This window comes from Lissotriton vulgaris, chromosome 5, assembly GCF_964263255.1.
Source record: "Lissotriton vulgaris chromosome 5, aLisVul1.2, whole genome shotgun sequence".
Taxonomy (NCBI): domain Eukaryota; kingdom Metazoa; phylum Chordata; class Amphibia; order Caudata; family Salamandridae; genus Lissotriton; species Lissotriton vulgaris.
In genome coordinates, this window is record NC_141693.1 from 585,796,455 (window position 1) to 585,810,561 (window position 14,107).

Here is a 14,107-nt window from a genome sequence, read left to right on the forward strand (position 1 = left end):
CTCCTGGATGACCTGCCCTACCCCTAATTATACACCTAGCCTCAACTTAATTCAGTTTTGGACCCAATTTAATTAAGCTTGGGATTAACTTCTCTCTTTAATTTAATTTTAATTTAGGTTGGGTTCACTTGGAATACTGGTTTGATTGTTGAAATTGCTGTTTGAGTTTCGCTGCCCTCCCCATTGACCTGCTTCCTCGCCCCACTTCTGCAATTTCTCACCTCACAATCCCGCTCCCTGCATGTTTTTCCACCCCTTTTCCTCCCACCTCACTGCAAGTCCCTCCCACCTCCGAGGACTAGTTATGGAGGCTGCTGTGTGGCCACACAGCTGGCACACCACAGGCACGCCAAAGGGAAGCCTGTCTGAACCTGTCCACACCTGGACTGTGACAAGCATTAGGAATCCTGGTCCTTCGCACTCCCACAGATACTCCACCACAGACTTCTGTGCCCTGGCCCCCGGATTCAATCGAATGCAACAACAACTGCGACCTAGCTACACTGTGCTCCACAGCAGGAGTTTCCACCTGTCTCCAGTGCTGGTTCAACCCTTAATCAGCCCCAGACATCACCACAGCAGCATCCAGCAGCTACAAGGGGAAACACCGCAACTGCACCAACAGACATGGAGGTGGCATTACCATCATATACAAGGAATCAATCATCTGCACCATTACGGATGATGATACCACACCAATCATGGAACACATGAGCTTTCAGCTACGCACAGATGAGAACACCACCATAAAAGGTATCTTGACATACAGACCACCAGGACCATCACTCCACTTGCCACTGAATCCAAACACTATATCTTCCTGGGAGACTTCACCTTCCACCTGGATGACTCCACAGACACCAGCTCCACTGACCTCCTGGCAAGATTGGACAACATCGGTCTCAAGCAGGTGGTTACTTACCCCAGCACAAAGCAGGACACATGCTGGACCCTCATTTTCACATCCACCAAAAGAATCAGATACAGCCAAACCTCGGTATTCACCTTGTCAGACCACTCCATCACCCCCTTCCCTCTCACGGGACGTGTACACACAGCCCCAATCACCATAGCACTCCTACCGCAGCTGGACCAAGGTTACTCAGCAACAATGGACCGACCACATCAGCACCACTCATCTCAACATCACCACCAACCTGGAACAGAATTTTAATGCCTGCATCACCAGCATTGGCAAATGAGTTGCTCCCACCAAACCAAACAAAATGCACAGACTCACCAAACAAGCCTGCTGGTACACTCTTGAACTCAGCATGTCAAAAAACAGGTGCAAACAAATGGAAAAGTGATGGCCCACAAGCATTAACCACACTGACTGAGCCATCTACAAAGTATCCCATAAGAACTACAACTGCCAGCTCAAAGCCGGAAAAAAAGAAAGCCCTGGGGCACCTGATTGAGACCAGCATCAACCAAAAACCAAGGAACTCTTCACCATTGTCAGAGAGTTCAGCCACCGAAAACTCGATCCCCTCCTCCCAGGAACTCTGTGACACCCTTGCCGACCACTTTCACAACAAGATAGCAACTATTTATAGAAACTTTGATCCCCAAGTCTCCAACATCTTCAGCAACCCATCGACCACCACTGCTGAGCACCTCTGCTCACTGCATGGGAACAACTCAGCACACTGAACACAAACACTCTTATGAACTTCATCCACTCAGAACCAACCCATGCACCTACAGACTCAGAGAGGAGATCAGCCACCAGCTCACCACCATCTTCAATGCCTTCTCAATGCCTCCATAACTAGAGCTTTATTTCCAGATGCATGGAAACATGCAGAGGTTAGAGCCCTCCACAAAAATCATTTGGCAGACCCCAGTAAGTTCCGGAACTACTGCCCCATCTCCCTGCTCCTATTCCCCGCCAAAGTTCTGGAGAAGGTCTAGTAATATGCGTTAGTACTTCCTGATATGTGCCCGCAATATGACCGCTGCATGTTGATTAGACACTCGACCTTAGCTACGCTGTTTCTCAGTAGTTGTGTCTCTGCCGCTGGACGCGCACACAAGTCTTGCCATTTGTCCCGTTGTTTTATAGTTCCGGAACTGCACTATTTGGTGTGATTGATATAGAAACACCATCTAGGTCCCGAGTTCTTTTCAACAGGTGGTCTCAGAGAGGTTTTCTACGCGTTTATTCAGCCAGTCCCCTAACATCTCAGTTTGTAGCACTCCCGGGTGGACTTCGCCATTTTTCACATACTCATGTTACTTTCCGCCGGTAATGGTTATGCTTTGTTTTCCATCACTGGGATACGTACTCATCTTGGCCCAGTGATCCTCACCCTCGGCCACCCGATTCCAGGCATGAAGACTGTTTGTCTCACATCATTAGCAATTCACATTTGACTCCCCATAGAGGCCTGTATTCTGTTTGACATTTGTACTTTAAGCTAGCCATTGACCTTATTTTAAGGATGGTTCAATATCCACAGTATCTACAGCCTTATCAGATACATATACTGTCCTGAGAGATTATGGGATTTGTTTCCCGGTGTTCACAGTACTTCATTTCTTTTAGGGACCATTTCAAGATATGTCGATTCGGCATTACAAGATTTTGACTTTTGCTACGATATCAGGTATTGGTCCTTTTGCCTGTGTAACATTAGTTGCTTGCCAGTTTCTTCTTTTCAGTGATTTTAGCATAACACCTCTCGGACATCCTTCTCCACTATGATTGTTTATTTTTAGCATCCTCTTGGACCTATTCATTCCTCGAGGTGGCTCATAGGAGTACATGATTCATCCATTCCATTTGGTCCTGGTGAGCAAAGTTGTGTTATTCTTCACATACATTTTCCTTCCTGCACACTCTTTATCCCTGGTTTTATGTCAAACTTTATGTTACAACTAGTCTTGGGTCTATTTTCAGACCAGAAACACCACATGTTTCTCATCTCTCCTTATCTCGGTCAAAGCACAATTATTTTTCTATTTCGTCAACACATTTCTTTGCTTTGGGACTTCGGTTCTTCCTTTTGGCCTGAGTGCCCCACAGATTTGTTGTATTCTTGAGAGATGTGATTAACTCAATGTACCTTTACCTTATTCCTGTAAATAATGCTTTTTAGTGTGGTTTCCTGATGAAGGCGGCACATTCACTGAAACACGTGTCAATACCTTGAAGAACCAGTGTCACATTTATGTATTTATTTGCATGTTTGTTCTTTTTTCTGTAATAGTGCGGCTTACTATCTGTATGACTATATGTACTGTTTCAGTACTTTGTGATGTTTATCACATTGAAACAAACATTTTCATTTACATTGTGTATTGACAAGACCTACAAAATAACATTGAGAGCTGTCACATGTAACAAGTTTCTGGGATTAGCAATTGACATATTGGTCTGTCATCTGTCATATGTGTTTGAGTCATTGTTCGATGAAGCTTTAGCCACTTGTTGAAGGTTTTTGTCATAATAATAAAACTATATAGTTTTATATTTGTTGGTACATTGAGTTGATTTTGCATCAGTACTCAAATTGAGATCTGTTACAATTGTTCTCTGACCTATATGTTGCCTAGTGATTCTGTATTGCCATTTGCCTTTCCCGGTCCAAGGAACGCTTATTAGTTACAGGGGGTCCTTACTTTTGTATTATAGAAGGTCATTAACCTCCAACTACTAAACCTTTCCCAGGCACATTTCAGAGCCAATCACAGCACAGGAGATAGCCCTGACGTTCGCAACAGATGGCATCCGCACATGTCTCAACACATGAGAATCAGCTGCTCTGATCCTCCTGGACCTCTCCGCAGCTTTCAACATATCTCCCATCACACACTCATCAATTGACTACGCCAAATTGAATCAAAGATGATACACTCAGATGGCTGGCATCCTTTCTCATGGGAGGCACCCATTGGGTCTACCTCCCTCCCAACACCTCTCAACCCAAGCACACCATCTGTGGCGTGCCACAAGACTCATCCCTCAGTCCAGCCCTCTTCAACATCTACATGACACGATTCAAAGACAGCGTCAGATCGCAAAATATCTACATCATCTCCTATGACAAGGTTATCCAACTCCTCCTCTTGCTCTCAGAGGACCCCACCTCGAGAAAGACCAACTTCCACAACTGTATTAAGAATATCTCAGCCTGGATGAAAGACAACTGCCTGAAGCTCAACACGGTCAAAGCTGAAGTTCTGATCTTCAGCAGACACACTTCCCACTGGAAGGATTCCTGGTGGCCGGCAGAGCTCAGACCCACCTCCATGCTGAAAGACCATGCATGATACCTCGTCATCATCCTGGCCAGCGAACTCTCCATGAAACGTCATGTCAACGCTGTTTCCTCAGCCTTCTTCCACACGCTACGCATGCTCTGCAGGGTATTCAGGGAGTTGCCAATTAGCACTTGGAAAAAGGTGATGCAGCTTCACATCACCAGCCGACTACACTACGGCAACACACCGTATGCATGCACTATCACTGAACCCCAGATGATCTAGAACACAGCTGCCAGACTGATCCTTAACCTGCCCAAGAGGACACACATCACCCAGCACCTGAAGAACCTCCATTGGCTCCCTGTCCATACGAAATGCCATTGCAAGCTTCTGGCCCACGAGTACAAAGCCCTCCACAACTGAGGAGCCGCCAACATGAATCAATGCCTGCATTTCCACCGACCTACCAGGCATATTCTCTCACACCTTGTCCTTGAACAGGTACCAAATATTCACCACTGCAGCTCCGGAGGACGCTCCTCCCACCTCACCATCAAAGCCTGGAATGCCTTCACCTCTGCAGTGCACCCTCATTGGCCAACTTCAGGAAGGGACTTTAAACCTGGCTTTTCGACTGATAGCTACAGCACAGCGCCTAGATACGCTATAGAGTGATAAGTGTCACTATACATGTACTACTTGGTTGACTGATTGATTATTGATGATGGAAAGACAGCCTCTAGCCTAAGAAGTTATTCAATGGGCCTGCCACCCATGGGAGGGACTTTAAAGAATCCTGGTACCAAAAAATATTTTCTGGTAGTTTAAAAAGTACCTTCTGGTACAAATTAACCACTGATAAGGGGTCAAGATGGCATGTGTAGAACTGCATTTTCTATTTCGTAAAACAGATATGAAAAAGGCTTCAGAGGATATAAGAAATTCTACATTCACCAAAACTCATGTTCTGTCTTTAAGTATTTTAGACCAATGCTTTTTCATCAGGAATTTTACTTTGGGTAATGTATTCTAAAGAACTATTCACATACATTCAGCGTAGCTATACATTTTCTGATAAATACAGCCCAAAGGCTAGGTAAGGACTATGAGGAATGTAAGATAGTTTTTGTCACTGTATTTTTTTTTATCTTCATTCACTACAGACCACAGTTGGCAAACTAGCAGCCAGTACCTTGCACGTTGTTGGCAAAAGCTGGTGGAAAAACACCAACTTGCCGGTACATCTGAGGGCTAGGGTGGCACAGTCCCAAAAGAAAGGGCACAGTCACTCTCCAATATTGTCCAGGTAACACTGGTGACTGTTAATGTTGGCAATGGAGAGTGCCCAACACAGTCTGGAGAGATCCAGAGAGGCATAATCATAGGACCCAAACTCATTGTAGTTTTAAGATTTCTTATCCGGTCTCACAAATCTCAGCATTTAACCCTTTCAATAGAAAATCCCAAAATACTTTCTTCCTTCTACTCTGGGTCCCAATCAGATCCAGCCTGGATATCAAGAAAACCGAGGACAACCACTCAGCATGCAAAGGAGATGAACATTCTATCCATCTTTTGCATATTTCCCTCCTAGCCAATCACGTAGTATAGAAAAGGAAATAATTTCCTGGGCCCGTAAATTCGCTGGATATTTTGAAAAGTATCAGGGAGAGGCCTATTTGTATTTGGAGGCCTAGGATATCTGAGGTCGTTTTGCCTACTTTTTCCCAAAAGTCTGCAATGGCTGGGCACTCCTTAACACCATCGCTGCTTGAGAGTTTCCCCTCCTGTGCTGAAGGTCAATGGAAATGGGGGTGGTCATGACGAGCTCAGCTTGTCATGAGTGCAGCTCAACTTTGCCTCATGACGAGCTGAGCTCGTCATGAGCATGGAAGGGGTTAAACATGTGTAGATCGGAGGTTTTTTCCAAACTGCATTTCTTACAACTAACTGGGGGCCCATCCGTCATCTTCAACAGACTTAAGGGGGTTAAATAGGCCCTGTGGATTGTGAACAGGTTATTCCTTCTCAACCATACTGGTTTCACAGTAGCAAACACAGTTCTAAAAGATGTTTGCCAAAAATGTTCCCAAAGTTCATCCGGTAGGCAGGCACCCCACAGTTCTTCGGCCTATTTAAAATCCCCATTGATTGCCTCTTCGATGCTCCAATACCAAGTGGAAACCTCCTTCTTTCCTCTTGGTCTTTCCACCAGCTGTCCATCTAACGTATTACCTATACCTATAGGTGATTTCAAATTTTTGGCCCTGCTATGCAGCTAGATGTTTTTAAATTTAGAGAGTCCTCCTTCCACAATGCTATATGAAGCATTGACCAAAGTGAAAGTGTGCCTTCTTGGGCTAAGTCCCCCCACACCTTCAGCCCAACCACTCTAAGTGCAATGCTAGTTTTTCCTTCAGGCACTCTGGTGCAACAGGGGAGTCCCAAAGGGGAGCCAAACTCGAAAAGTAGTTAAGACCCGTCAGCCGTCTGATATTTGCCAATGTTCTTGCCACTCCATGTAGGACTTTTAAATTGATCTTTTTGAAGAATTTAGGTTCTCCGTATTAAAACAGGAAACCCTCCTGGGACAGACTAGCATCCTTTAGAATTGCTGAGAACATTGCACCTACTCCAATCCTCTCTGGAGTTTTTAAGAGCATCCTAGAATGGGATATTTGAGAGGCACAAGCATAGTATTGCAGATCCCTTCTCTCTCTGTGTCTCAACTTCTTCCAGGCGATTCTGGTCCCCCTGTAGGCCCATATGAATGAATTGATTGCCTGCTGAAGCTTATCGATGAGTGATTTGGCAAAGTGTAGTGGAATTACATTGAAGAGGAAGGTAATTTTAGGAAGTACTACCATCTTGACCAGGTTTACCCTACCAAAGATGGAAAGAAGGAGGTGGACCTAGGTCTTCATGAGCCTCTGACACTCTGTTACATTTACCAAATTGGTCTATGAGATATTGTTAATATCCTGCACCATTCTAACCCCCAGATACCTCATGTCATGCTTGGTCTGATGTTGGCACTCCCCTAAGTTCCATGACATGACCTAGGTCTTCCCAGCATTTATCTCGTACCCTGATATCTGACCAAAGTCCTGAGCAAGCTTTATAACTGCCGGGACAGTCGTAGAGAGGTCCCAGGAAAGAACCAAAATATCATCAGCATAGAGGGCCCCCTTCCTCTCCCCCATGCTTAAATGGCAGAATACTCAAATCCTCCCTTAACCACTTTGCAAATGGCTTGATGTACAAGTCAAAAAGAAGGGGATATAGGGGGCAACCCTGCCTAGTAATTCTTGTGTTTTTTAAAGTACTGGTTAGGTTGCCATTTACCAACAGTTTAACCGACGGGTCTTGATAGATCAAAAGAATGGCTCTGTGGAACTTTTTGCCTAAGTTGAATTTTTCCAAAACCCCAGACAGATACACCCAGTCGACCCTATCAAAGGCCTTGTTGGCATCTAAAGTCATAGCTGCGAGGGGAAGGGAATAGATTGTGGCCAGATCGATAGCACCTATAAAATCGTATGTGAGGTCATATCGATTTCTGCCCTTGAAGAAGCCTTTTTGGTCAGGGTGTAGCATGTCTCCTGCTACTGATCTAAGCCGTCCGCCAGGATCCTGGCAAAGATTTTATAAACTACATTTAGCAGCGAGTTAGTTCTATGTGACCTGCATCTCGCAGAATTCTTCCCTACTTTCAATATCAGGGTGATAGTTGCCTCACCCCATGAACATGGCAGCTTTGCTCCGTCACATAGAATCTCATTAAAAAGCTTGGTCAGAACTGGAACTAATACTTCCCCCAGCGATGTATAGAGCTCTATTGGAAAACCTCCCAGGCCTGCTGCTTTTCCCCCCTTACACGCTAAGATGGTCCTCTTAACCTCTCCCCATGAAATGTCCTGCTCAAGACCTTCCTGTTGCATTGGATTGAAGGGGTTGAGCCTGCTCCCGGGCAACCATTCCACAACCTTGAATTAATCCACCACCCTGTCTACTTGGTATAGATTCAAGAACAAATCATAAAAGGCGCCCCCTATCTCCTTATCTGTAGACAGGACAGTAACCCCATCTGTGTCATCAAATTGTTTGATCAAATTTTGCATCCTGTCTGACTTTACCTTCCAAGCAAACAGCCTGCCTGTGCCCTCACGTACTCAAAGTGGGCAAGTTTGTTTGCCTCCCATCTGCGCAAAACACTGGTTCTCAAGATCAGCCACAGTGTTCAGGCTAAGATCTGCTATCTTCATCCCAGCTTCCTTATGGGCCAGTTCTTGTCTATATTGTTTGCTCCTAAAACACACCCTGTTTGTGATAGAACCCCTTAAAAAAGCCTTCAGAGAATCCCAAACTATAGAGGTCAAAGCTGATCCTATATTATAGCTCAAAAAGCACTCCGTCTCTTGGGATAGATGCTTTGACTACTCAATATCTGAAAGGAGAGTGCAATCAAAAGTCCAGGCTCTAGTGTTCTACTGCCTTCCAAAATACAAACCCAGCAATACCCCCGAATAGTCAGATACATGTGTTGTCAGATAGCCAATATCCTTGACTTTCCCCCCCAGACTGACTAACCATGATGTAATCAATTCTTGACTATGCCGTACTTACTATTGTAATATGAGACTCCTAACTGATAGCCAGATCTGTCTCTCCATAGGTTACAAAGTCCTATCTGCATGATCATTGAATGGAGATATGCCTGAGATTTGGAAGGTACCGAAGCTTTGCAAATTGAAGACTTATCCAATTTGGGATTCAAAACAATGTTGAAATCCCCAGCCATAATTACTGGATCTGGTAAATTCAACAAATTATAGAAAATAGTTTAAAGGGAAGAAGGGTCATCTTGGTTTGGGAAATAATAGCCCTCAAGAGTAAGAAGAAAACCCAAAATAATTACCTTCAGGATAACCCACCTTCCACAAGGATTGACCAAAGAGTCAAAGATGCGTGCCTTGGCTTGTTTTTTGATTAGTATAGCCACCCTTCTGATGTTAGCACTCTGGTTGGAACAAATCATGTGGTCCAGCCATTTTAATTTTTTTAATATCTCGGTTAACTCTTCCTTCAAGAGGTGGGTTTCCTGAAGAATAATGACCTGCGAGGGGGAGTCCCTAATATTGTAAAATGTTGGCCCTTCTGGATTTGACCCATAGGCCATTCAAGTTCCACAAAAGGAATTGAACCATTCTCATGGAGGTTTAAACTCAAGGCCCATAACACGTTTAAAAATCAGAGATTGCCACCACCAGACCAAGTAGTATGGAATTAACATAGCTAGAGCAGCCTGAACAGAAACAGGCTAAGGTAAATGAGGAAATTTTTTGATTTTTTTGCGACATGCTCCCCATCCAGTGCACCCCAACCCCCCCTGCAAACCCCTTCCAGGGGAAGCCCCCAATTTCTCCTGGACTGATGAAAGTCAGTCTGCGGCACTGTGGGGCAACTTGCCCTGTCCCTTAGTGGAAAAGAAAAACATAAACTAAGGAAAAGATCGAAACCAGCCCTTCGGAGCCATTAATTGATTTATTGCTAGGTGGGTCACTATAAAGTTATCCAGCTAGTTCTATTTTAAAGCAAAAAGACCTGGAATAGTGTTTGAGTGCCCTGCTTCTAGTGCCCTCCCACTTTGCTCAAATAATTGAGTGCCTTGCCACCCAGGAGCGGACTTGCTAACTCTGCATCACCTTTCTCAAAGCTTTCTAGTAGCTCGTCAGCCTCTCATGGTGACCTAACATTATGCATCTTATTCTTGTGCATTACTTTCAGGGTCGCTGTGAATTTAAGTTGGGACACTGCACCTAGCTTTTTAAAGTCATCTATCTTCCTGCGCAGCTCCCAATGCCTATCAATAGTGGCTCGGGCCAGATCATAGCATATTTCAATGGAAAATCCCTGGCCTTCAACGATTTTACCCTCAGGACCATATTGAGGATCTTTTCCTTGAGGGAGTAGGGAAGGAGGTTTAAAAGGATTTTCCTGAGATTAGTTCTATTGAGGTTTCTTCTAAAAAAGGGTCTTTGTGTGCCCTTTGAATATCCTTCTTCAGATCTTCTTCGGTTTCCTCTATCTGCAGTGTCTCCTTTAATAATGAGACAATATAAGATTCGAGGTCTTGTTAAGTTATGTTATAAAATTCTTATAGAGCGCACATATACCAATTGCTTTCATGGCACTGTTCATAGGACTTACCGAACCCAGTTGGAATTTGTTTATAAGCTTGGGTAAACCACCATGTCTTAAGGGGTTTTCTAAAGCTCAGCAGATCAGTGCAGGATCTAATTTACAGGGTAAAGGAATTCCACAGTATGGGTGCCCGAGTTGCAAACCTGCAGCTCCCTTGACACTTCAGCTTAAAGGCAGGAGTTGCCATGAGATGCAGGTGAGCCAAGTGTAGGTTACTTGAGGGAGTGCACCTTTGAATAAGGCTATCAATTAATGTGGGGCTCCGTCCATGTAGAGATTTAAAAACCAGACATCCTACGGTAAAAGCACAACGCTGGGGAATGGGAAGCCAGTGCAGCTTCCTTAAAAGTGGGGTGAAATGGTGCCACCTAGGTTGCTGGTGAATCAATCTAACCACTTGATTCTGCACCAACTGTAGACGTTTGTTTAAGAATAATGGCATACCAAGGTTGACTTTGTTTGCATAGTATAAGTAGGACATAATTGTGGCTATCACAATCTGTATCAATGCTTCCTGTGTGAGCAGTTTGCTGATCTTTCTAATCTTCCGTAATTGTAAGAAGCAGGTAGAGATCACAGTGGCACCTTGGGTTTTTAGTGACAGGTCATTATTTATTGTGATGCTGTTTTGCAGAGGAAGGAGGGGGGAGGGTACTAATTCCATTGGTCTTCCCCCTCCTTCCCCTCGGGAATGTTCAAAGTATGCAAATTGCTTCTTCGGGAGTTATTCTCTAGGTGCTCCAGCTTGTCTCGAAACACCTTGTCCTCCCTCTTGAGAACTAGTATGTCTGCTTTTACTGCACTTAGTTAATCTTTTAGTTCTCCTACAGAGTTTTCCAACGCGTTCGTTCCTGTATTAAGGCAGGCGATCTTCCTCTCCAGGGACTCACATGAATTCCTGATCTCTCCTTGGTAGGCCTCTGACGCTGGAAACCCCTTTTTGATATCCTCGGTGGGGGTAGAGAGTAAACTTCCAAAGATGCTACCAAAGACCCCATTGCATTTTTTAGAGACTTAATCTATGCCTATGCCTGTTCCCTGACAGCCAGTTTGAAAAGGGAGGGGACTTTTTCTACCACCTCCAATGGCAGACCTCTCCTTCCTGGAAGCCTTCTTATTTCCCTTTACACCTGAATTTAGGGGTCCCTGGAAAGCCCCCCCCCATGCACTTTACCTTCTTTTGCTCCCTTTACAGGGAGCACAGCGGCACTTGATAGTACTTGGTCCAGTGGACGCACCTGTATTTGTTGAAAAGAAGTGGGAGTCTTCGTGGAGGCGCTGACGCTTGTTTCCTGCACTTCTATCTCCTCAGCGGTGATAGATTTCTCCAGAACTGTATGAGCACGAAAGGTGCTACCGCTGCCCGCGCTGACCCAAGAGGAGACCGCAAGCCGCTGCTCTGCGGCCCCATCTATGCTCCAGGGCCCCCGCCTCCCACTGGGTGGAAGCAGAAGAGGCAGCCGACAAGCGGATCCCAGCGGGTTCCAGGACACCGACACACATGCTTCGAAGCTGGAAAAAGCGAGGAACAATGAACAGAACGTCCGCAGCCCTGAAAATATGCGCCATGTCTAAACCTGGTTACCAGAGGTGTTTGTTTAGCCTGAAAATATGCCGTCAAAGGCAAGGCAGATTCTAGCTTCACCTATTCATTGAGTCATTGAGAAAAGATCAACATCTACATAAGAACGAGCGCCGCTTGTTAAACCTGCAAGTTTCTCCAGCAAATTATCCATGATGAGACAGATTCTCAGTTGCTAACCGCACTAAGGGCCAGATGTAGGTAATCTCAATTTACCTATTCTTAAATACCGAATTTTACCAATTCGGTATTTAAGAATAGGTGAATGGGATGTAGATAATTTTTCTGTAAAAATTACCAAATCGGTAAGATTCGGTAATTAAGAATCGGTATTTACCGATTCGGTTTTTACCGAATCGGTAAATACCAAATCGGTATCGGAATGAATGGGAATTACCGATTCGGTAAATACCAATTAGGTAATTTACCGAATCTGTATTTTAGGAATTCAGTAATTTATCGATGTCTTAAATTACCAATTCTGTAAATTACCGAATCCTGAAATGTGGCCTCCTACATCTGAAAAGCCTAATACCGGTCGCTAATTGGCCGGTATTAGGCTTCCTACATCTGGCCCCCTATTTTTCCAATCCTGTACATACACTAATCTGCCTCCTATCTCCATAATAATTATTTATAAGCCAGCAAAATCTGTTGCACTCATGTCTATGCAGCATGCACTTGTGTTTGACACCGAAAAGGGTTGTTTTAAGATGAATAGTTTGACAAGACCATGACTTGTGAAGAACATCAAGATACATTTTCAATGTTGGTTTTGTTGAAAACAAATAATACAGAAATACATTCGATAATGTATTTTCTGATTTCATGGATGTGAGTGATATGCTGTTAAATCATGTTAAATGCACATCCCTTTCAGGCATGCTATGTACTTAGTAAAGTTTATAGCCTAGTAAAGGCAAAAACTTAAGACAGTTCCTAATAATAATTTAGACAATTTAGACCCATATTTGCATCTATTAATTTTTACACAGTATGGTACAGTGATTTTGACTTGATACTCAAAAAAGGGAACACTCGTGGGCCTTTTGCGAAACAGACTGCATTCACAAAGCAACTAGAACGGACTTGACGAAAATAATGTTACGTTTCTCACTGTGAATGGAGTCACAAGTGCCATTACTAATTGTAGTTTAAGCATGATGAAACTTCGGGAGTCGCCACTAAAACCAGACTGCCAAGGGGCGTTACTCCCCATGTGTAATTTTCAATCATTTGCTCAAGTACTTTGCAACCATTTTTTCAGTACTAAATCATGGAAGTGTTAGAGACTTCCAAAGGGCAGGCTGTATACTTTTCAAATATGAAATATATATGCTGTCAATATTTGAGGACTTGCATTCTGCTTGGTCATATTGCAGACATTGGTTCCTTGGACCCTGTGGGTATTTCCTGAGAGCATATTGAAAATGTGATAGTCTTAGGGGCATTGTTATCCTGTCCTGCACAGAGCCACTGAAATTCACCAGTTATGGTTAGCGATGCACACATCATTGCACGTTGGAGTCAAGTCCAAAGCTGAGCTTTGCAATGTGTTTGTGTCTGTGGATTTTAGGTTTTCTAGATTATGTATGTTATTTCCAGCACCTGCTGCACAGGGCCTTTGGCATAGTTGCAGAATCAGCACCCAGCCAACTGTCAATGGCCAGCCCATATCGGTATCAGAATGAATGGGAATTACCGATTCGGTAAATACCAATTAGGTAATTTACCGAATCTGTATTTTAGGAATTCAGTAATTTATCGATGTCTTAAATTACCAATTCTGTAAATTACCGAATCCTGAAATGTGGCCTCCTACATCTGAAAAGCCTAATACCGGTCGGTAATTGGCCGGTATTAGGCTTCCTACATCTGGCCCCCTATTTTTCCAATCCTGTACATACACTAATCTGCCTCCTATCTCCATAATAATTATTTATAAGCCGGCAAAATCTGTTGCACTTGTTAGAGCCTAGAAACTAAAATTCTTTATAAATGATGACTCAATCCACTATCACACTTACCAACAATACCAGGCCCATAAACATAGTGAGTGAGGTGAATGGATCATATGTTGTTTATGACTTTATGCAATAAACTATCTAC